Genomic DNA, 25,231 nt, shown 5'->3' on the forward strand with positions numbered 1-25,231 from the left:
ATTACATTTTGATCAAATAAATGCAGGCTTGATGAGCAGAAGAAACTTCTTTCAAAAACATTAAAAATAGTAATGTTTCCAAACTTTTGGCCTGTACTGTATATATTATGTTGAAGAGAACATGCATTTCGCGAGTGCATGTTTTAACATTTAATTAAAGCATATAATATATAGCCTATATATATATGCTTTAATTAAATGTTACACTAATTATGCTGTATGCAGAAGAGAACATGCATTTCACGAGTTTTATTTGCACGTTTAAAAAGTTAGATGACATATTTCAACTATAGCTTGTATGTTGGCAAACTATCGTAAAGCGTTTTTTTTTTTCTTTTACTTTTATTGAATATGTATAAGATAACAAGCGGATATAAAGGACATATAACTTCTACAGGAATTAAATTATATCAAGTATATGTAAAGCTTCACATTATATAAAATACATAAATAAATAAAAGACATACACAGAGGAAACATTATCACATTGTCACTTTTCTGGTTTTTAATCAACCTTAGAGACTTTAGAAATGTATCAAGTAAAGCGTTCTTTCGAGCTATGAACCGCGTACATGTGATGTCACATGGGGCGGGGCAATGCGAATCTCCAAACTCCATCTGAGTCCGTTTCGTCCGAGGCCTTGATGCCTTTTAGTCTGAGTCCGTTTCGTCTGATGCCTTTTAGTCTGAGTCCGTTTCGTCTGAGGCTGTTTCGTCTGATGCCTAATTGTACGAGACCTCACCTGACACCTGACATTGTTTTTCCTGAGACCTGAAGCTTTTCAGTCTGAGGCGCGATGCCGTTTTGTCCAATGACTGAAGCCTTTTAGTCTGAGGCATGATGCCTTGTCTTCATATGTCTGAGGTCTGAGGATGTCCTAAAATGTACACCGTACTGCGGCTATTCCTCTGCTGTCGTCGCTTCAGTGATGCTCGCGCTGCTCGCGCGCAACAAAGCTCAGCTGGACCACGTCATCGGGTAACGGCTCCTCTCATCAAAGCTTCCGCCGTTTGTTCGGCTCTCCTTTACAAGGTTCGTAAACTCGCCAAATAAATATAAATACAGAGTCTACTCTCTATATTCAAACACACATATATATAACGTTATATAAACTAAATTGATTATACATTACTACGTTTTTACAGTGTTTACCACTCGTTTATTGCATAGTATCTGGTATGAAGGTTTTAGCCGCGATGCTAACTACGTTGTAAGTTAATGAACAAATGGAAATTATTGACTTATTGTCTTAGATTGATTTAGTCATTCAATTCAACATATTCTGTAAAACTGTGTCTTCAAATTGCTGATAATAGCCTAACTAATTTAACTGATTCCTGTCCTCATTGGCGTTTGTTATGAATAACAAAAGCAGGTTAATATAGTTTGGTCTGTTTTTGTTTAGCCTAGCTTTACTTACTACAGGTGCCCTCATTCTCTCAAATACCATTTTAAAGCCATTTAACGTTACTTGTCAAATAAATATTATGTTGTGAATAATCAGCTTTGTTCTTTTGTTTCCCCAGAACAACCAGTACATTTCTAAAATAATCTGAACATTTCAGAGGCAACATTGAATTACAGTAAGTTACCTACACCACATGCACGTACTTTATTACTGTGAACTTTCTCTGCTTGAAATTGTATTGTTTGACTGTGTACTATTTTAATCAGTTATACTGAATTATAACTTCAAGTTTAGTCTTTTTCGACAAAAAAAAGGAAAAAGCTATTATATGGCTTCATAAGACTTACAACACAACCCATTACACATGAGTTGTGAACTCATTGATTATTTTTAGGATTTTTTCTGGGACATTTTTGGAGCTTAACCATTTTTACATAAATTGTTGCATTGAATTGAACTAGACAAGTGTACATAAGAATGGTGTGAATGAATTACACAATTTTTTTATGCTTGTGTTTCATGCAGTGATAATGAAATGGTGACGGGTTGCATTATGCCTGAGATCTGGTTTCGGGTTCCACAGACAGAAAGTCAAACAGGTTTGGAACGTCACAAGGCTGAGGAAATTATTTAAATTTCACAACTATCACTTTAATAACCTTACTAACAGTACATTTTGTACTTTGCAGGGATCTCGGTAAGCTGAAATACAAGTTTGATCAAGAATAAAAATCCTCCTGTAGACCTGAAAATCACTGAAGTGCCTGGACCATCCACCAGAAAAGAGGAAAAACAAACAGAAAAGGAAGCTGATGCACCTTTTCACTTTTCTAACTCGTTAAGTACCTCACGTGTCCCTTGTGAAGATTTTATAATTGATTGCATTTTATGTTGCAGTGAGTAAAGGTGCATCACATTTGTGAATTTCGTGAAATTACGCAGGCAAAAAAGGTCCATTGACCATTGTCAGCAGTGTAGTGACGTAATGTATGAAGCACCACACAAAATTGCCGATCGTGTGGATTCTTATTGAAATGACTGAATTCACCAGTGAACATTCACAGAACAACAGATAATTTTACTGCACCTTAACTCTGTTAAAATGGAAAATGTTTTCTGCTGGTTGTGACATAAGGAATACTGTTTCCGGGTCGAAACCTCTACTTCTACTTTCTCTATCTTGTTTCTAGATATTGAGAATACTCAACAACCATTTATGGGAACTGTTGATTCAAGTCACACATTTAAGTTTTTCAAAAGCCATAGTGTACATTTCAGTCTCCAGTCTAACAGCATCCCAGACTTCAACATTTTATGATTCAACATTTTATGGATAACTAACCATCTGAGATTTTGGAATAGAGATAAAGGTTAGGATCATAATTTTCAGGAATATTACAGCACAATGAGTGTATATTAGCACTGTTTGTTGTTTGTTTTTGGCATCTGATAGAGCTTTTGGACTTGGAAACAGTGGCGTCAGACTTAAAGGCAGGGTAGGTGATCATTTTTCTAAAAAAAAAACATTCCAAATTTGTTTAAACTGTCTTTATATACCAATACATAATTAAAATGTAGTACTCTGAAAAAGAAAATATAAAAATCGAGTGACTGTAGACCTTTTAATCTGCAATAAACACAGCTCATTATTTCCATTCACTCCACCCCCTCCCTTCTGAGCTCCTTCCAAAGCCACGCCCCCAAAACACATGAACGCGCGACGCCAAACGCTCAGGCTGGAACAAGACGCATTTATTACCTGAGACGAGTGGAGAGGAAGGAGCGCAGTACATACAGTGACATCATGTCAGAATCACATGTAATAAAATACCTAACTTTATCACTATGAATATAAACAAATAAGATTTCTTTTAGTACTCACTATCAAGCTAGCATATCGATAATGGTAAAGTTTCATTCGGTAACGAGCTATATTTATAAGGCAAAACTAAAAACAGGTTGCATTGATACACGTTTTTCCATTACCATCAGTTACACTGTGATGAAGATGAATTTCGTGTAAGATTCATAACATATACGGTGTTTTGCATGTAAGAGTTTCCATGATGAAAACATTGTTGACTCTAATGAAGACTAACGTACACTCCGAGTCCGGAGACAAGTACCGCATCGTCGGTTCGAGGACAGGTCCGGGGTTGAGGGCGAAGCAGAGGAGGTCGTTCAAGAGCGCGGGCAGGGTCCGAGGAAGTAGTTTTTGCCTTGTTTGCCTTCGCTGACTGCATATGCAGGTGCTTTGAGCTGAATATTTCCGGGAACGGTGACATGTGATGAGTGCACGCCGGGCAGCGCGCGCAGTGGGGCTCGGGGCGGGCACGAGACATGAAGGCATCTGATTGGTTCTTTACATTCGCACCGAATGGCAGTGATTGGTCAGAGTTTTTACTGTCCTGCAGCTGCTACAGAGGTCTGATTTTTTTCATTCCTTTTTCTAAACACATAATGTATTGACTACTATCAGGATGGAAGGACCATTTCACCCAGTATAAAAAAAAGTGTTTCTGAACAGGATTACCTACCCTACCTTTAAGTGAACTGAAACACATGTTTTAAAATTAAGTGAAGATGGACATTTTTAATTAGTCAAAATTTGAATTTTTTACATTGATTTATTACTTGGAACATGTTTTTTCCATGCATTTTGTTGAGATGTCTTTTCTTGTGTGACTATTGTATACACATGGTTGATTATTCATGTTACTTATGTATTATACTATTATAATTTTTTTTGTGTGTATTCATTGATATTAATCTATTACTAGTTTTTTTTATCCAAGTGCATGGAAGTGTATTAAAATGGATCTAAAAAATGTAATAAACAATTCTTATTTTGTATTTGGTTCAGTTTGTTTATTATAATAGAAGTTAATGGTGGTAACCATAGTAACAACATGAAATTAATTTAATACAAATAAACTTTTTCAGTAGTTTTTCTTCAGAGTCAAAGTGTATGTACTTCATGCAGTAATTTTTATTTGTCTACAGATTTTATTTGTTTCATTGATTTAATTGTTGGTTGATTACTGTAACTGATAACTGGTAAGAAATACTGTAAGTATTGAAATAAATACTTGAAATATTCAGTCTGCAGCATCAGTGTTGTGCAGTGCTTGGTAAGTTTATAGTAGACCTATTTGTGTACATTCTCCCTATATCTCAAACTAATCATGAAGAATGTTGTGGGTTTGTCACTATTTTTTATTTTATTTTTTTTATCTAAATTATCCCTTACATAATGTCTGGCCAAAAATCTAGCACATGCCATTTCCTAAAATTTGTTTTTTTACAAATGTGTTTTTTTATTTATCACAGCAGTGTAAAACTGGCTGCAATAGTGTCTGATAATTGAGGACTGTGTTGGTTAAATGAAAACTAATAGCATTTTCACAAATATGTGTACATGTTTTGACTGAAGTGTGTCATTTTGCAAACAATCTAGGAATTATGCAAATTGAGTGTGGTGTTTGGATAATTGTGATTATATTTTGAAAAAAAGAACCCAGTTTTCAAAATTGCGTGTAAACAATTGAAAAAAACTGTAACAAAAAATTAATAAATGCTGTATACGTGCAGTTCATTATTAGTTAATATAAACTAATGTTAACAAATGAAAAAATATTGTAAAGTGTTACCAACTAAGACTTTAATAAAAAAAAAATAAAAAAAAATTATATATATATATATATATATATATATATATATATATATATAAGAGAATAAAGAAACAACATGAATTAAGATGTTTGTGACTGCTATCCAGATGTCATTCCAAAGGTGAGTAATCCTGAAAAATGCAGGGAAACAACAAGTGTTTAATCATTTAACATACAAAAATTGCACAAATGGCAAAACAATGGGTGCTCATTAAAATAGGTCTATTCACTATTTAAAGAACAATCTCGATGAGGCCAGTGCTAAGAGAGCTAGGGTGGGTATTGATTGTTTTGCAGTCATTAGCGTGATTGTTGAAGCTGTGAGAGCTGTCTGTACCTGCAGCACAACAAATCAAACATCATTCTTCATTTTTGACACGATATGGGATATCTGATTACCACAGCACTTGCTTACATCAGTTAATAGTTCATAAACTATTGCTTCAACTGATCTCTAACTTCTTTAACTTCAGTTAACACAGAAATGAACGATCAACTGCACATACCTCTGCTCAGCCATGAACTGGTAGAAAGCTGATGATGTAACATGCAGATAGGCCCGCCCTCACGTGATACTGATTGGTTGATTGATAAGCTTAAATCTGATTGGCTAAAGAGTATGACTCATCTGTATAGGAGGAGAGCTCTGCCAGGAAAGTCTCAAAAACACACACACACACAAATCCAAGGTGATTCACACGTGAATGTAGCCTGGGAAAACCCAGACAACTTCCGGCAAATTTAGATTTGCTCGAGAAGTAGTCTGGCAAAGAGCTCATTCAAGCCCATTTCCATGGCCTAGAAATCGTGGCACCAATCAGAAACGTTGAGGCGGTCTTTACACGATGACGATCGCTCTGATTGGTTTTAGGTCTATCCAATTGTGCCCAGAGGCATTTGAGCGACGTCCGTTTGTGAAGCGCATCAACTTTTAAATGCATTATTATATTCAAATTGCAAACAAATGAGGACAGTCTCCATGAAAGACCCACTGGCAGATGAATGTGCTACTACATTTCTCTCCGAAACGGTAGGAAATTAAATTAGATTTAATAGAGGATTTTAACTGTGACAAGATGATTGACAGGGCAGTTTACGTGACAGGATGCACGCGACAGATCCGTCTGATAAATATGACGAAGTATTATGTCCCAAAGCTTGCCTACTTTTTTGCTACACATTCAAAAGTAAATACCTTTTCTTCACAAAAAGAGTACATACTTTTATGGCGTAGTGTAACTTAGGACGCAGCATATGGCTTTACACGATGACGATCGCTCTGATTGGTTTTGCGCCCAGGTGCATTTGAGCGACGTCCGTTGGTGACGCCCCTTTGGAAATGAGTTATTAATGCAGCTTTGCCAGACCATAACTCAGTTACTACTGAGAATGGTCTGGTTTTAACCAGGCTAGCGTGAATGACGATTTGCACATTCAAGGATAAACTCGTACATTTTAAACATTCAAAGGTTTTTGTGCACAGTTGTATATCTCCGAATTGTGTTTTGCATTTGTGAAATGTAATATATAATTTTATTTAGCAACATGTGAGTTGCTTTTTGTGATTTTTTTTTTTTTTTTTTTTACACACTGAAATTTGTGTGTGTGTACGTGATAGGTTTCATGCATGTGAAATTTTCTACGCATGTGTGAATCATGTTTTTTGTGTGAATTATAATTGAGACTATTCTGCCTCCATACAAAAGTGTAAGCGCGAAAAAATGGAAGTCAGAGGAATACAGATCCTATTTATTTTGCGTTAGCATGAAGCTGCAGCTTCACAATACATGAATTACACTTACGAATAACAGTTAAATGCTGCAAATATTTTTTTCTTACACTTGAAAGGCGATTTACACCTTTACAAATCTTCTCTTGCGCATGCAAATTTAATTTACGCTTGCAATCTTATGTACACTTTCACAAATCTTACCCTGCGCATGCGATTCTTTATGGCATCATATTACCTTCATAGTTTTTGACCAGCGAATGAGTGCAAATGTGCATCTTTTTCCGCCATGTTTCTGTGATTGCGATGCGTGAGGCAATTAAATTTAGGCGATTTAATCGCTGATAGTATAGACACAATATGGACTCGGGAGGTGAATTAATCATGATTCCTATAATTGATCTATGATTGCATTATAATAATTTCTTATATCGGAATGTGATTGCGTGTGTGGACGTGTTCGAGGAATTTGGCTGCAGAAAATACAATATTTTAATTTAACTCTTTTAAACTTTTTAAACTTCAACTTCAATTTTAAATGAACTAAATGACTTAAAGTATGTGTAAAGCATTATTAAATATGTGTTCCGAGTTTGTCACACCACAGAAAAATGTGTTATTAACCACCCAGCCAAATTTGAATGATAAAAAAGCCAAGTAAATAAAATCAAAATCTTGAAAAAATAAGCAGTATTCTCTGTTTTCAAATGCTGGTGCGTGTTCGCGGTCGGTGTCGAAACTACGGCCATTTGTGGGAAACTTACACTCATTGGTGGGCATGCTCTGCGGACGAATCTGACGATGGCACCAGATGTCGGCGGGACGGGAGGATGAAGGTCAGAAGGGGAGATAGTCGGTTCAAACTCGCGATTGAGCAAACCACTGATGCTCTAGTTATTATAGTGTCACGGGAGGGGTCAAGTTCAGTGGCTCCAGTGTGTCATCTAGCCATGATTTCAGGCCAGCCCAAAAGAGCCTGAACACAAAAATTGTGAAAAACTGTGGTCTAATGTATACAGCGCGTGTCGGAAACAAAAACTTCAATTCCATCCAGAGGCTTTCTACAGTTCAGCGATTGAACACACTGTAAACTAAAGACAGTAATGAACGATGACGTCGATTTTACCATATCAATCTGAGCGCGAGTCCGATGATGAAAATTGGAAGAACTAGTAATTCAACCTGAACCTTCATCACAAGGACAACTTGAGCAGGACGTTTCTCAGTGATACACTACTCACATTATGAGATGTTTCAACTGTATTTCCTCACCATCAGCATTAATGAGAGTATGTCCACCAACAAACCCGTATATTTCTAGTTTATTGCGGTGCATATGCGGGAACTGTATCAATAACGGTGCATACGCCAGACCAGCTCTAACGCGAATGACTGATGTAACATAAACGTTGGTAAAACAAATCTTGCTCCATCCTTTATCTTTACTCAAAGTAGTAAGAACGGCAGACAATCTGCATTAATAGATGCAGTTTTAGGTAATAGTGGCCCACAACTGATTAGCAGAAGTATTTCAGTAAGACAGTAATAACGTGAGTTAACCGGAAACTTACACAATATTATAATAGTCCCAGCTTCTTTGCACTGGTCAAGCTACTTTTCAAAAGGGGAGTCACCTTGTGTGCAATGCTCAATTTGTCTCAGTTGGAAAAGATCTAAAATAAACTCTTATACAAACAAGTGTAGTGTTTCTTTCTTCATATATTTAAAGCTTTACTCATTCATTCATTCATTCATTCATTCATTATCCAAAAACCCAATATAATCACAAAACATACACCTGTATACAGAGATACAATTCATTCATGAGCTAGTATATACATGTAGGTATATCGAAATGTCCAACACAGTCCTCTGAGGCTCACGAACCCCAACAGTTCAGAAAATGAAAGAAACCAGTCTTATCTGTAGTTTGAACATAGGTGCAAAGGTGGATAGTGATGAATTAGAAGGTTGTCCAACGCTTAGTTGTTTGGTGAGTCGTAAGGTTTTCCAGCAAACGAATCAGAAGAGTGCTTCAGTAGTATAAGCAGAGTGTTTGGTCATAAGCACTTAGCAGTATCCACAACTGATGAGCAATAGTTACATCCCAAGGATTGGGAACCAGTAATCAAACAACCATGAGGAAGCATCAAACAGACCTTAGCACTTACTCTACTGCTTCCTGTTTTATCTCAATGTGCCCTCTTGTATCCCCCTAGTGGCTAGGAAAAAAATAGCACCCACAATTGAACTAAAAGAAACCCTGTGGTGGTGACTGTTACAATATAAAACACAAAACTAAGTATTCTGAACACCCAGTAGAAATATATACATCAATAATTATTCATGCTTACAGATTGTGATTCTGAGGAGCAAGCTGGTCCAAAAAAAACTGGTTACTGACCCATCTTTCTACAGCAAGCGTTTTGTGAATCACGCGTTGAACTTGAGAAGCAGTCGTCAGTAAAGTGATGTGTTGTGGGCTGGTCAAGTTGTTTGCGGGCAGAAAACGTACAACATTGGTGGGAATTATATGCAAATGTATCTCCTAATGACGTAGTACCGTAAAGCAATAGGATTCGAAAATCGAAACCCAAATGACTTGTAAAGGCGGTTCAGAGTCGATTCTTTCTTTTAGGAGACAATAACTTTATTTATCGTGCATTTTCAAATTTACAACTTTGCGGAACGTTTGCATTCACAAACAGCTATATTACACACCATAATAAGTGATAAAGAAAAAACATAATAGGGGCACTTTAAGAAATGTACATTGTGCAATAAAGAAGTACTCCAAATAAAGTTTAATTTTAATATTCATATCAGTAAGTCTCAAGCAATATGTCAGTAAATATGTTAATAGATTTGTTGTAGTATACTTAGTATGAAATAAATGTATTTTAAATTAGAAAGAAACTGTGGGCAGGTAAAACTGGCATGAAAGTTTTTTTCATGTGCTTCCTAGTTTGGTTAAAGTAGTGGTCCCAGATTAGGCTCTCATATGAACAACAAACAAATACAATTCTTTTTAGTTAGTTCCACTATAACCCTTCAAAAATAGCAATATATTTTCAAGGCATTCTGATATACCTTTGTATCTGTAATCATCTGGCTTTCTCTCATATTCGGTGTTTTACAGACCCAGTGGATTGTATTTCCAAATTCAATGCAAATCAAATCCAGTAAAATCAATCGTGAATGCCATCCAAACAAGCTGACAAACATTTGCATTTGGGATCGGTGGTGCAGAGCATCTGCATTTACTGTGCGTTCTGGGTAAGAAAATCTGCAGACACTGTAGGATTATCTATGAACAACGCCTATCAAATGAGCACACCACCACATTCCAAAGATCAGAGATTCCCCACCGAGCCATTAGAGTCTCGTAAAAATGAATCCATGGTGCCTACATTGCTGAATTGACCGTCTCTCCCATGCTTACCTTATCTCAAACTAGGGTTTGTAATGACAGAGATAATCAATAAAGAAGACCCTCCTTTTTCCACAGACTTAAAATCCCCGTACGACCAAATGGCCAAGAGACACCTTTGTAACCTTAATGCAAAAATCATATCATGTCAGGAAACAGAGACTTGTGAAGACAGTCCCAATGCCCAAATCAACACAGACCTAAAGAGTGACATTTATTTTCTCCCCTTCAGGGCACCTGCTCTTCCCAGAGACATTCTCTCTTAAACCAACAGAGACTTCGATGAATTCACTCTCTTGAACAAAAAACGGTCTCAAAATTTCTACCAATAAGCTTAATTAATCACCAGTAGTTGCCTTAGATATATCTTATGAATCATGTATGTTTTATACCTGTGGAGTTCTTTCTGTGTGTTAAACCTTTTTTACAGCTAGATTCTTATGAACTTCTACCTAAATTATGGGAAGTATATGTTATTTGGTATCTTTTTGATGGGTGAATAGGCTTGTTTGAGATGCGCCTTGCCTAGCCTGAAATGTATGCGAGAGTAGGCGGCTGTAGTGAGAGGAGGAGTGAAAAAAGCGCAGGCAAGCCGGACAGATCTCTCTTCTCGTAGTGGATCTGACACCTGTGAGATCAAAGATGGATATCGCGGGATTCACGCTTGTGCACAGTGTTGCTAATAAACTGGATGTAATTCAAGTTCTGTTGCTTTTATATGAAAATAAATAAAATGAACAAGACACCCAAAGTACTTGTTATTTAATTCCATTCCAAATACATGTTTATCAATCATTTTTTCTTTAATACAGACATATGTGTTTTTATTTATTTAATTTTTTATAAAAATTAAATTGCATAACCCAAAGAGATCGCACTGTCAGATAGTTTGGGAATATTCACACATAACATATACACATAAAACCTGATATTAGAGTTTTAAAATCAAACATTTTAAAAGAGAACAATACATCACAGTTGTTTAAACCAATGAGGATTAAGCTGTGTCGTCAGAAAGTCGTTTCCCATCATGCTTTTGATCAGCGCAGTCGGTGGAGAGCAACTGCGCTCGACTGCAGAATCCGACACGTGCGCCTTGCGCTCGCGAGAGATTTTTAACATACGTCAGCATGACATCAGAGAAAGGCGGACCGCACTCGGACACATTTCTAACCGGCATGCATCTCGCGCTCATTTGCTCATATCAAACAAGCCTAATGATTTCCACCCTGGTGTCACGGAGCCATCTACGTCATCACTCCCGCCCACTGCACCCGATCATTACACCAGATCACAGTCACCTGATTTCTAATCACCGGCACCTGCACGTCATGATTGCACTCACTACTTTAGTCACAGTCTCCCGCACCCCAGTGTCTGGTCTCGTAGCGCAACGCTACAGACTCACCTTACCTGAAGACCAACCTGAAGATACTTACCTGTTGTCCTGTGGTGTCCATCATCATGTGTTCACCAGTATTCTACAAATACATTGTTTCACAGTGTTGTATTACAAATTTATAAAATTTAATTTAGGTTCCACTACAATAGTATATAAATTGAGAAAGTTTAGTAGACTGATTTTAGCATTTGAGGTATAAATGATGATTATTGAGTTTCCAGCAAGAGATTCCTGCCAGACCTGTTTTTTTCTATTGTAAGTTAAATGAGTCAGACTCTCACCTTTTGTCTTTAATGGCTCTTGGAGCCCGAGCCCCAGCCCCAGTCGTTGAATAGTTAGACTGATTGGATTAGCCTCTATGCGTTTGAATAGTTATGCTGATTGGATTAGGATTGATAACACTCTGGAGTCTAGGGTAGAGGTCTGCTACCCTACCCGACCCGAGCCCGACGGGTCCCGAAAATGTTTCGGGTTTCGGGGTCGGGTTCGGGTTAATGTTTAATGAACAGCCTCAGGTTCAGGTCGGGTTCGGGTTTGTAACTAAGAAAAACTAAATAGGCTATATAGTTTGCGTGCCGTGTGCTTTGCCTGCTTGCTGTGTTGTGGTGACTGGCACGCGAGAGAGAGAGAAAGTAACGTTACATGCGTGCGCAGATGTGCAATGTACATTGGCTACACAGACACACAGGCTCTCTCTCTCAAATATATATTTTCCCCTTACTGTCAAAATGGGCCCGTAGTATCCTCAGCATCCCTGCAAGTAGCAGCAGCAGCGAGAGAAACTTCAGTGCAGCTGGACTAACTTTCAATCAGAGGAGGACGGCGCTGAAACCATCAGCTGTCGACGCCGTTCTCTTACTTCATAACTCATACTGAGAAGGATATATTTGTGTAAATAGTTTTGCAACACTGCGTGAACTTTTTAAAGTTTAAAGTTTGAGTTCCAGAGAAATGTGTGACTGTTACACCTGTTCGACCACAGCAAAGTTACGTGATTGGTAAGTTTTTCTCTTACTGCTGTGCTTATAGGGCCGCTGCGCCTACATGTATTTGTTTACCGTTTCAAGCAATCATTAAATACAACATATTGCAAAAATGGTATTTGTTGTGAGAAACAGAGTGGACCTCGGGTTCGGGTCGGGTTCGGGCTTAACATGTAAATGTAATTGTCGGGTCGGGTCGGGTCGGGTTAAATGATCGCGGGTACGGGCCGGGTTCGGGCTTCAGTTTAAAGCCCGTGCAGACCTCTAGTCTAGGGTGGGTTCCTAAACCTGTATACTTCATTTACATGCTTTGTTCAACCTCAATGTAAATCCCTCCCCCTTGGAATGTATATAAACTACAATGTATACTGTTTGAGTTAGACTGTTGGACGACCTGTAGCTACGCACAGAGAGTTCTCAATAAAATAATAACTCCTGTTTGAATGCGATCCCAACATCTCCTGGTCTCTGCTTTGACGAAGGAAAAGTTTCCTACAACAGTCAGCTAAGTGTTCACCATATCTGCTTTATCGTCGCACTCAAGTTATCCTGCATCGCTCACTCTGCACTTCAATAAACTTATGTTTACATCTGCCTTTCTATGGATGTGACACCTGGTGAAAAAAAAACATGCTAAGTATACTTGCAGCCAGACTATTTATCAGTATACTGATACTATAAGTGTGTTAATGATTAGTTAACTTGAAGTGTGCTATTTTGAAACAACTAATTTTGTACTAAGTATATAGTAGTAATTAAATTGCAGTGTACTTTTGTGTACTAAATTGGAACAACTTTAAGTATACTTTAAGTATGTGCCTGTGTAGGGACTAATTACATGCTTATAGTGATATTAAAGTGCACTTTATTGGTGTTACAAGTACATTACAAATTCATTATGAGTGTCTTTGAAACATACAAGCAATATACTATTAAGCTATTTGTACACTATTTTAATATATTAAATTGTGCTAAAATGGAACCACTTCAAGTACATTTAAGTGTATTTCTTTACAGTTCATTAAAAATATACTTTCATATGTCTTAACTACAGTTCAAATATATTTGAAGCTTAATTTTAATGTACTTCAAGAACATTTAAATAGCATTAGAAATATATTAGCATTACACTAATAGTTTATTATAAAGCTGTTTTATTCAGTATTTAAAATGGTATATTAAAAGTGCAAAAATAATTAAATATAAATGTTAAGACATACACAGAGTTTGAAATCAAGAAAACTTTAATATAGTATCGTGTTGTGAACATTACAAAATAAATACACAAGCGTACATTAAAAAGTACAGCAGCATATATAATCTCTTGAACAAAATACATAATAACAAAGATCAGTGAAATGCAATGGCAGAGCTATATTTATAAATGTTTTGAAGAACATTTCATTTATACCTGTATTACTGAAAAGTACACTATTAATATTACATCACTAAATAAATAAGCATCACAATGCAATTTTCTTAAAAAAAGTTGCAGCAAAAGTTACAGAAAAACAATGTGCAGAAGTGAATAATGCATGTACAAACTTAGATCTACAAATGGCTGAACCAAAGAAACAAGAGTTTGAATGTCACATCTTCATCTTCAACTGGACGATCACTTCTTTGAGTACGACTCATTTTCTGCTACTGAGGGCTTGTGGTTCAGACACTGTAGTATTTGTAGACTGCTTTATCACAGGATCTGTGTAAGGGAAGAAGAATTTCTATAAAATTAACCAATGATTAACATTTTTGTATCCATGTTTGAATATATGTATAATAATTTGCATAGAAATGCATTAGAATTCCACTGACTTCTCAGTTGACCTTTACCAGGAGGTGGCTGAAGCAGGTGAAGATACTGAAATGATTTAACCTGCCCAGCCTCCCTGCCCCGCATATGCGGAGCTGGTGGAGGTGATGGAGTGCGCTACCGCCAGGCTCGAGTTGCCATGGCAGCGCGTCAAAGGGGAAGCTGCTCGCGGAAGGCTTGACGAGCGCTTTCTCTCTGGCCACACCCCACCAGCTCCGGTGAGCCTTCCGTTCCTTCCCGACCTCCATGCCGAGGTCGTGAAGGCATGGAAGAACCCATGCTCCTCTCGCATTCACCGCTTCCAACATTCTAGCTATTCGAATGTGGAGGGAATGCGAGAGCACGGGTATGTGTCGATGCCTCCCGTTGAGGAGACATTTGCGAGTTATCTCTCGCAGGGAAAGGCATCGACACTAAGAGCTCCAACCCTGCCATCTAGACCTCTCCAGACTACATCTCGTCTGAATGGCAGGGCATACGTGGCGGCAGGTCAGGCTGGTGCTGCGCTGCACATGATGGCAGTGCTGTAGGCGTACCAGGCCGACCTGCTGAGGGACCTGGACCAGGGTCAGGGTTGTAACGACTGAAACAAATCAGACACAATTATTTGGTATATGTACAAAAGAATCTTTAAACTTCACTCTGGGATCTGTGCCCCCCCAAACAGGGCAAGAAGGTCCTACCATGATCAGATAAGTTGGTTTTATGGGGCAAAGGAATGTGGCCACATGTGCAAGAGAGAGACAATGGGAAGACAGAAACAATCTTTAACCCTTTAGGCGGCAGAGGTTTTTTCCTAAAACGTTCAATTTTGACATCTTAATTTCAAAAGGCTATGGGCCCTATCTTGCACCCAGCGCAATTGACTTTGTACACCGACGCATGTATCATTCCTATTTTGCACCCGCGCACAGCGGCCTTTTCCCTCCACAGACGCACATCGGTTAACTAAGAAATACACTTGCGTTTTCATTTTTTCAAATCATACATTATTACGATAGATAGATAGATAGATAGATAGATAGATAGTTTATTATAAAAGCATACATCTAGCTTACACATTTATCCAAATGATCATATGCCTGTTTAACCGAAGCTTTAAAGGAGAACTCCGGTGAATTTTTAAGTTAATCTTGATCGTTTTACCTTTGTGAGTACTGTCTATAGGAAAAAAAACGAACCGGATTGGTGCTTGCAACGCGGAGCTGTTACAGTTAATGCCCAGAGCTCCCATTCAGCTAAAACGGCAGTTATGGGGGCATAAACCAAAAGAGTGTCTTTGTGCCTCTTAACAGACACAAAATGCAATTAAAATGTCTGTCCAACATGAACAGGGCCCTTACATGACAACAAGATGCGTTTAGCAACTTAGCCATTGTTTAAACTCACCTAATTAGTGTTTTAGACGGCTAGCTGTAGTCTCGCGCTGAAGTCCCGTGGGAACTCAGTTGTAGTTATAATTTTAGGCTCTTCGCTTCCTCAGCTCTGTGCTGTGCCTAGCAAGCTAGCTGTCCTTCTATGTGTTAGGCCTCCTCTCCTTCGAGAGTCATCCTGCTGAGGCTCCCATGCAAACAGACGTTGCAGGTAGAGCCTGAGAAGTGGCCCCTCCCTCTCCGAAGAAGTGCTTTGCTCCCTGAGCTCTGGTAGTAGTCGAGCTAGCTCTCCTAACTATATGTGTTAGGCATCCTTTCCTTAGAGAGTCATCCTGCTGAGGCCTCCATATATACATGTTCTAACTATATGTGTCAGGCCTCCTCTCCTTCGAGAGTCACCCTGCTGAGGCCTCCATATATACATGTCCTAACTATATGTGTCAGGCCTCCTCTCCTTCGAGAGTCATCCTGCTGTGCCAAACTATGTATGACAACAGACATACACAAACAAAGACTCCCCCGGTTCTCCACCGAGGGGAGGGAGTGAACTGGTACCATCTCCAAGAACAAAATCCCATTCCTGGGCAGGGCGCTACGCCTGCGTCTGGATCCATGCTGAGCCCCGGATGAAGGCTGCCGCACATGCTCAGTGGGAGAAGAGGCGGACGCAGGGGGACGCCCTCGGCGATGGGCAGGCAGAGGATCTACCCCCGACGGCCGGGTGGAGGCAGCAGCAGGCCGTCGGGGAAGGATGTGCCGGTGTCTGCTTCTGAACAGTGGAGAACTGTTGGGCGAAGTTCTCCACTGCGTCGCCGAATAACCCAACCTGGGAAATGGGGGAGTCCAGGAACGAACCTTGTCCGCTTTCCTCATATCCGCCAGGTTGAGCCAGAGATGGCGCTCCTGGACCACCAAGGTGGACATCGCCAGACCGATCGTGCGAGCTGCAACCTTTGTACCCCGGAGGACTAAATCGGTTGCAGTGCGGAGCTCACCCATGAGCTCACGATCTGCACTACTCTCGTGCATGTCCATGAGTGCCTGGGCCTGGTGGACCTGAAGCAACGCAATAACATGCAGCGAAGATGCGGCCTGCCCACAGGCCTTGTAAGCTCTGCCCGCCAAAGCAGACGAGAACTTACAGGCCTTAGAGGGGAGACGGGAGAGCTTTTTTCTGACAGAGAAAAGTGCCTTCCATGACCTAGTGAGCTCCTCTTGCACTTCAGGAAAGAAAGGTACCGGAGCAACGGGCTGAGAACCAGACCGGCCCGCTCCAAGAAACCAATCATCCAACCGAGACGGTTCGGGACGCGGTGGAGTATTCCACACGAGCCCGACCGCCACGATCGGTCTTCTTGAGCATAGCCGTCATCTCAGGATCCAACATCGCCGTTGCCACCCTCCCGGAGGAGGGCAACGGCACTGAGTCTTCCTCCATCAAATCAAGCTCCCCCTCTGATGCTGCGATGGACATCCCATCGTCCAGAGTTGCCCCAAAAGATATGTCCGGTCGGTCCATCACATTCCTGCTGAGCTTCCCCCAGCTGCGATGCCTGAAAAACGGGAGAGATCCACGGGGCCACGCCGGGCGGATCACCCCTCACCGTAACTCTCAGATCACCTGTACCCTGCGGCATTCCAGGTTTCCCCTGAGAGGTTAACCCAGGGGGCGCTCTAGAATGGGGCAAAGGCACTCCCCGTGCACTTCTGCGTTTAACGGAAGCGAGTCTCGATCTTAGCACCGAGATGATCATATCCCCGCAATGAGGAATCATCCACAAGAGCCGCTTCAGCGTGCTGAATGCCCAGGCACGTGACGCAGCTCTCAAAGACCGACCGCACCCAGAAACGCACGGATGAAATGGCATCTTGAAAAGGACACACAAATCACAACCGTGTTTGCTCTTTTAGAAATGGGACCCGTCACCAGTGCCGGAGCACAAAGGGGAACAACCGCGGCAACACTCGAAAGTGAAGCACTCACTACTTCCGCCCTCAACCGCATCAACAAAACACTCTTACTAAGAAGAACATGCTGTGGAAACAGCTGAAGAGAGCTTCCGTAGCTTGCGACCACCGCTGCAACTGCTGTAAACACCGACACCAGGAGAGTCTTCCAGAAGAACAGCGGCACACTCGTTGTATAGTCGATCGATCAGAGACCATCAGAATGAACCGATCAGCACCAAAAGCGAAAGACAACTGGTAGGTGCATCCACTTCCGTGTTTATACCCGCAGGGTAAGGTTGATTACGCACCTGCCAAAGCTTGTTGGCTGGATTTTAAGAGTAATCAGAGTGATCAGGCTCACTAGGCGTTATCCCATACAGTCGGTGTAAGAAAGCCTGTCCTAGGAACTAATGTTTGTTTATTGTTTCCTACACTTTCCTTTATTAGCGACGCACTCCGGTAGAAGATGACGGTGAATCATTGTTTATGCTGGTGGTTTCGTTCTGTGTAAATGCGTTCATGCAATACATGTAAGTGCATATATATATCTATACCTTATTAGTATGTGACGTGCATGTGATTGGTAATTTCTTATGTTTATATTGCTAGGATTTGAACGTTTATTTCGGCCGTAATCTACCGAACTAATCTGATGAGTCATCACCAGACACGCTAGTGTTTTTCTCCGACACAGCCATAGACTGTAAAAAATATGGACAAAGCGTCTGTGACGTCACCCATAGACTTTCTGAAGAACGGGTTTGAAGCCATTTATGGGGGGTATGGGCGGCGCCATCTTGGAAAATCTTGGGAAACCCTAACCCCGCCCACCTTCTGACGCAGCGCGCGTCACTCAGCTCGCTCTGCTACTCCGGTTATCTCTGTGTATATTTTAGGCAACGAAATATGTTATAAAACACCCAACGCATTCTCATCCTTGGGCGTCATAATACTGACGCTTTTGACATTTCGTCTACATCGAACGCACATGGCACCCTTTAGCGTCAATATGAGACGCACAGAGCTTTGTTCGGTAATGGGTAGGTTTAGGTCTAGTGTAGGGATAGGGTTAGACCGCTAGGAGGCGCCTTCTGGCCCATTTCTATCTGCGTCTCATATTGACGCTAAAGGGTGCCATGTGCGTTCGATGTAGACGAAATGTCAAAAGCGTCAATATATGACGCCCTAGGATGAGAACGGGCTGAAACACCATACTAACTCTTTTCGTTTTCATTTAAAGAAATCTTAAACATTATAGCCACACAAATGTGGTTCAGGCAACGCGTATTGATTATATTCACTGCACATAACGTTTGCCTATTTATAACAAAACGAAATATAAAACACAAACCTGCCTCTTTTCGTTTTAAATATAATATAAAAATATTAAACATTTTAATATGGTCCAGGCAATATGTGCATTTGTACTAAACAACAGATGTTGCAGTAAACAACATTACAGATCATCTTCGTTGTATTAAAATTTAAAATGACAAAACTCAACCCAGTCTCTTTTTGTTAAATTTCAGTTTTATCAATATTAGCTATTATAAAAGTATAAGTAAAAGGTAAAGTTACAAGAAGCTATACAAATAAAGCAAACAATTCAGTCAAACATAAAAAGTCATGCGCTCGATCTAGTCTAACCATACAACGGTACAAGTTAAATATAGCTTATAAAGTTATGAAACTTCCCCTCAGCCAAAACGATTGCCCAGGGAACAAATTATAGATTCACGAGACCAAAAATCGCCCGTTAGATATAGACAAGACGAATTATATCTCATGTTTAACCACTACAGAGACGCCAGAGTCCGCGGCAAACCTCAAAACGTCTAGCCGATGAAAGGCTGCTCCAGGCGGGGTACATCGCGCCGAGCGCCCGGTCATCGCTGGATCTCACAACTGGATACAATTTTCATAAATCTTTATAAATAAACCACAGATTTGAGCTTTAAACAACTACATTCTCGCCTGAAAAACTCTTAAAACTACATTTCATGATACAGAAACAGTAGTATTATATGTCAACTGTATTAAAAAATGGCACTTCTTATGTTGTCATTCTCCGTGGCGCTGCCTTTCAGCTGTCAATCAAGCTGTCAATCAAAGTTAACCACGCCCTTATTGTTATACATTTTATATCTAAATACTATCTAAACTAACGAGTTAGAAAAAAATTCACTACCCTCGCCATTGTCAGGCACTCGGAACCTATCGAAAAATCCAATAAAAGTCCATGGGACCAACCTGTAAAAACATGATTTTATGCTGTGAAAACGGACATTTTAACATGGGGGCTATGGACATTTGCTCCCTTTTGGGACCTTCCCCTAGCGGATTTTCGATGTATTGCAGTTTTTCGCACTTCCGGGTAGGCTTCATTTTTCAGATCAGAATGTTGCCCCTTGGACACAGCGCGAGTGTTTGTTTACAGCTGTGTACTACTGTATTTTCGTTAACTTCCTTGTGATTAATATTGACATTTAAGTGGAATATATTTTATGTTTGTTTATTTTCTGAATGGAATTAATGCAAGGAGACATGTATATTCAACGAATATTATTGTAAATTATTTCTCTTTATTTCTTTCTGTAGACCATATACAAGCACAGATGCATAACCCAGATGCATATACAAGATAAATAAATGCCTTATTATCAAGAATCTCTTCTCCACTCCTGATTCTCTGATCGGAATCTGATCCATATTTGGCCGCCTCAACCAGCTAACTTTCAATTGTAGTGGTACTTCGCTACAGTCGGTATACAATCGACTAAGTCGAACGTTACCCGACTGAAAGGGAACTGATTCAGTGGAGGTAAGCAATTTATTCTCACTTACATTATTTAACATGTTATTGTTACATAAACTTGTAGACATTTAATACATTTTAATAGTTGATCTATTGCTAGACTAAACGGAAACGTGTTGAAACACTTATAATTGCCGCTTATATTATTATCTAGGTCCTGCCTTCTGTAACGGCTTGTAGCAAAAACAGGATACATTTAAAAAAAAAAAAGTACTTTAATATAACTCTCAGGTAACAGGAACAAAGATTAACCCCCTGAAAATGCTGTGTGTTGTATTTTTATTTGCTTGTTCTATCATGTTAAGTGCTTTGAGAAGCTGCTTTAACCCCCTGAGGTCGGCTATCACGCCGGCGCGATAGTCTCGTTTTTTTCCTTATCAGTGCAAAAAAACAAACAAAAAAAAAAACTAATATTAATTTTTATCTTATATGCTTGTGTTATAAATCAATCGATCCTGTTAAGTGTGTATGTTTTTGTGTGTATACTCATAATAAAAACAAAGTGTTGTGCTTTTCGCCAAATAAAGAAAAATAAACATGATGCGAGTTCTGCCTCCTCTCTGTCAGTGAAGTCAATTCTGAAACGCGTCCGAAAATGAACTGTAACTCAGCGAATACTCAGTCAAACAGTCACACAGGCATGAAGCTTGAATTCTCTTCTTTTAAATGAACTATTTAAAAAAACAAAACAAATATTCTCAGTTTATGTAATCTGTATGAAAAGAGAGAGATGTCAGTCGTTCTCTTCTCAGCTAATTATTTTTAATGTGACTCCGCCCACGGAGAGCGCGCGCTATTCAAACGCAAATGACTGAGGCGATCCATACAAACTGTGAACGCCCCCATATCAGCTCGAGAAAACACATCAAGTTTATTCAGATCATTGTACTTGTTTACACTGTCTCGCGGCGCTGTGAGGAATAATGGAAAATGTACCTCAGAAGTGCTGGTATTTCGAGGAGCAACGGATCCGGAGAATACTGTAGTACGTTTTTTTCATTCTTAAGTGAATTGCGTTTCTGTGTGTGAATCGGGGCGTAGCACAAGATCCCAGGCCCTATGCATAGGCAGTCCTGATGGGCCCCCACACTGCATGAAAATTGGGATTTCCGACCCCGTAAACGGCCGTAAATCTCCCTAATTTTCGGCAGTTAACGACAATTTACAGCCTGTGAACGTCGCGTTCGTCTGTGCCGAATATTGTCGGAACCATGACGTATGCAGAGCGCTCGCGCCGGAGGTGTGAATGGCTCTAATTACCATATGAATAGCAGCTCCCGCCAGAGAAAGGCTTGAATTTCCTCACTCACTATTGGTTGAACCCACGTGGTTTAAACAAGAAAAATCACTCGTGTTTGGTTGGCAGATCTGTTACTATTGGTCACCCTCGCTCATTATAAATTCAAAAAAATATAATATTTATATAAATTATTTTTTTATATTCATAATATGCTATTCTGTGGTATATTCATGTCATTGTTAACCTATGGACTACACTATTATTACCATCAAGGACATGAATTTATAAAGGAAAGGAAAATTTGCCAGGGACATGCTGTTTATTCAAAGAAAGAGCTTTATTAGCACAAACACAAAACAATATACACCTATGTACAAAGCAAAGATCATCTGCACACACAACAAATTGGAAGCTCAGTGTCTGTTTTCATCTTCGGAGCTGTAGGTGACTAGCGGCGTTCTCTCTGAATTCGATCCACTTTGAAAACGTCTGTGGTGCGTCGCCCTGTATTTAGGAGTCGCCCCTAATCTCGACTGCAGCGTAGCACAGAGCTCTGTGAGCTCCTGGCTGGTGGTTGAACTTCATCGGACATCAGATCTATGGTGGCGCACTTCCAAATGCCCACGTCATCCTCACCTAGCACACCGTCTCGCTTCTAGCAGCTGTAAAAACAACCAATACAGACAATCAGTACTGTGATGCACTGTGTATGGACACAAAACATCTATTAATGCACGTGAAAAATAGTCACATTGACTAAAAATCTTACCCTCTTCTCGCTCGACTCCGAGCTGAACTCTTCACAGCTTCGGCCTGCAATTCCAGATCTGGTTGTTTGTACCTGAAGCTCCTGCGTACTGTCTCGTAGTACGTCTTACAGGCAAGCTGGAAAACAATTAAATGAGAGTGATATGAATAAAAACAACGCAAGTCACAGTAAAATGAAACAAGGAGAAAATAGTAAAAGTTACTTACAATGTCGTCATGATCAGCGTCATGAAAATCTGGACTTGCAGACATAGCTCTGAGTAAATGTGAGGTTACGCCTTCGTTATGAGGTGAGGTTACTCTGTGAAAACAAAATGTATGATTAAGATCGTAAACTATAACGGATCTATTTTCTTATACAAGAGAATGAAAGCATATTATTTGAATCTTACCTTTAAAATGTTTGTAAGTTTTTATGAAAGTAAAAAATAAAAGAATGTAAGATTCTTTTTTTTTTTTACCTTGATCCAGTTCGTAGCGCCCACAATTTGTCTCAGAGTTGAGAAGATGGAATACTGCTTCCTGTAAATTACAGGATTATTTACAATTATTAAACAAATAATAGCCATCACTCCCATGACCTCTTGCTTTATGATGAAATCATGAAAAACAGAATATTCTTACATTTCACAAGGCCTGACAAAATACAAAAGTGACCGATGAGATGAATACTTACTGGGTGTCAACATCTGGTTGTTTGTACCTGAAGCTCCTGCGTACTGTCTCGTAGTACGTCTTACAGGCAGCTGGAAAACAATTAAATGAGAGTGATATGAATAAAAACAACGCAAGTCACAGTAAAATGAAACAAGAAGAAAATAGTAAAAGTTACTTACACACAATGTTGTCATGATCAGCGTCATGAAAATCTGGACTTGCAGACATAGCTCAGAGTAAATGTGAGGTTACGCCCTCGTTATGAGGCGAGGTTACTCTATGGAAACAAAATGTATGATTAAGATCGGTATCTATAACGGATCTATTTTCTTATACAAGAGAATGAAAGCATATTCTTTGAATCTTACCTTTAAAATGTTTGTAAGTTTTTATGAAAGTAAAAAAATAAAAGAATGTAAGATTCTTTTATTTATTTTTTTTACCTTGCTCCAGTTCGTAGCGCCCACAATTTGTCTCAGAGTTGAGAAGATGGCATACTGCTTCCTGTAAATTACAGGATTATTTACAATTATTAAACAAATAATAGCCATCAATCCCATGACCTCTTGCTTTATGATGAAATCATGAAAAACAGAATATTCTTACATTTCACAAGGCCTGACAAAATACAAAAGTGACCGATGAGATGAATACTTACTGGGTGTCAACAGGTCTTTGCTCAGAGGTGCGCTAGCATCTTAAGGGCGAAAAAAACAAAGAATATTCAAAAATGTACAATTATTGAAATCAAACAAAAAGGTAAGAATTGCCACACTCTGCTCTTCTAAGCAAGACTGTCTGAAACATGTCATTAAGCCAATAAAATAAACTGTTACCAAACTTGATTCTCATGCAGTAAGTAAAGACCAATTTATAGTTATGCGTCGACCTCCCGCTGTAGCTACAGAGTAGGCTGTGTACATAGCGTACCCTTTAGCACACCCTGACGTGCACCTCTCCCAAAATGTAACAATGCGTCAATTTTACGTGGACGGAAGCGCTGTGATTGGTCTAGAACGCCTCCCTCGGGTTTCACAGGCTTCTTTCTGCATGTGTAATTGTGCGTCAACAGGGACAACAATGCAGAAGTATAAATGAAACAGTGTAGCCTATAGCGTAGAGGCTCGGGCTTCGGTCTGACGCAAAAGTATAAATCAGCCTTAAAGGATTAGTTCACCTCAAAATGAACATTTCCTGATAATTTACTCACACTGAGTGACAAGATATCCATGTCTGTCTTTCCTCAGTGGAAAAGAAATTAAGTTTAAGGAAAACATTTCCATATTTTTAATGGCATATACTTTAATGGCAACCAAAGATCTCAATGTTCCAAGACGGTTCAAATGTCCGTCTCAATGCAGCTTCAGAGTCTCTACACAATCCCAGTCGAGAAATCAGGTTCTTATCTAGCAAAACCATCTGTCATTTTCTAAAATTATGTATACAGATTTATGTATTTTTTAAACAATTGTTTGTCTTGTGCTAGTCTGCTGGCATTACAGACATTTGAACCTTCTTTGAACATTGGGATTGTTGGTTGCCATTAAAGTATATGCCATTAAAAATATGGAAATGTTTTCCTTAAACTTAATTTATTTTCCACTGAAAAAAGAAATAAAGGTTGGGGCAACAGATAAAGTGAATACTCACTGGAAATTTCCTTGCGCTGAAATCTGGCTGCACATTTCTCCGGGTCAGAGAAGGCTTCCACAAGACATTCAAAGTTTGACTTAGAGTCTGAAACACATGAGTCAGCCAGTAAGTACAGTCATGTTGCCTATACTAAATTAATAATGAAATACTGGAGTCATTACTACGCTTAATTAAGGCCACATCCACACGAAGCCAGAGCTTTCCCTATCCGATATTTTTTTCCCCGTTCCAAAAAAAAATTCCGTAAACACGGCGTCATCTCAAGAAATATCTGCGTACACACGAAACCACTGAAACAGACTCAAAACGATGTAGTATACATGCCAGACCAGTATGTG

At 39.5% G+C, this 25,231-nt stretch overlaps 2 long non-coding RNA genes across 2 annotated transcripts in view; both read left to right on the top strand.

Annotated features, from left to right (window-relative positions):
* LOC309503510 overlaps positions 1-22,584 on the top strand; it is a 74,287-nt gene extending 51,703 nt beyond the window's left edge. Inside the window, exon 3 of the long non-coding RNA XR_014207675.1 lies at positions 22,151-22,584. This is a non-coding gene — a long non-coding RNA (uncharacterized lncRNA). The remainder of the gene's footprint in view (positions 1-22,150) is intronic.
* LOC309503509 lies at positions 895-2,886 on the top strand. The gene is made up of 4 exons (XR_014207674.1): positions 895-1,033; positions 1,528-1,584; positions 1,935-2,008; positions 2,099-2,886. It is a non-coding gene; the product is annotated as an uncharacterized lncRNA (long non-coding RNA).
* Positions 22,585-25,231: the final 2,647 nt, after the last annotated feature.

The sequence above is a fragment of the Leuciscus leuciscus genome (genome assembly GCF_965113295.1).
Source record: "Leuciscus leuciscus genome assembly, chromosome: 7".
Taxonomy (NCBI): Eukaryota; Metazoa; Chordata; class Actinopteri; order Cypriniformes; family Leuciscidae; genus Leuciscus; species Leuciscus leuciscus.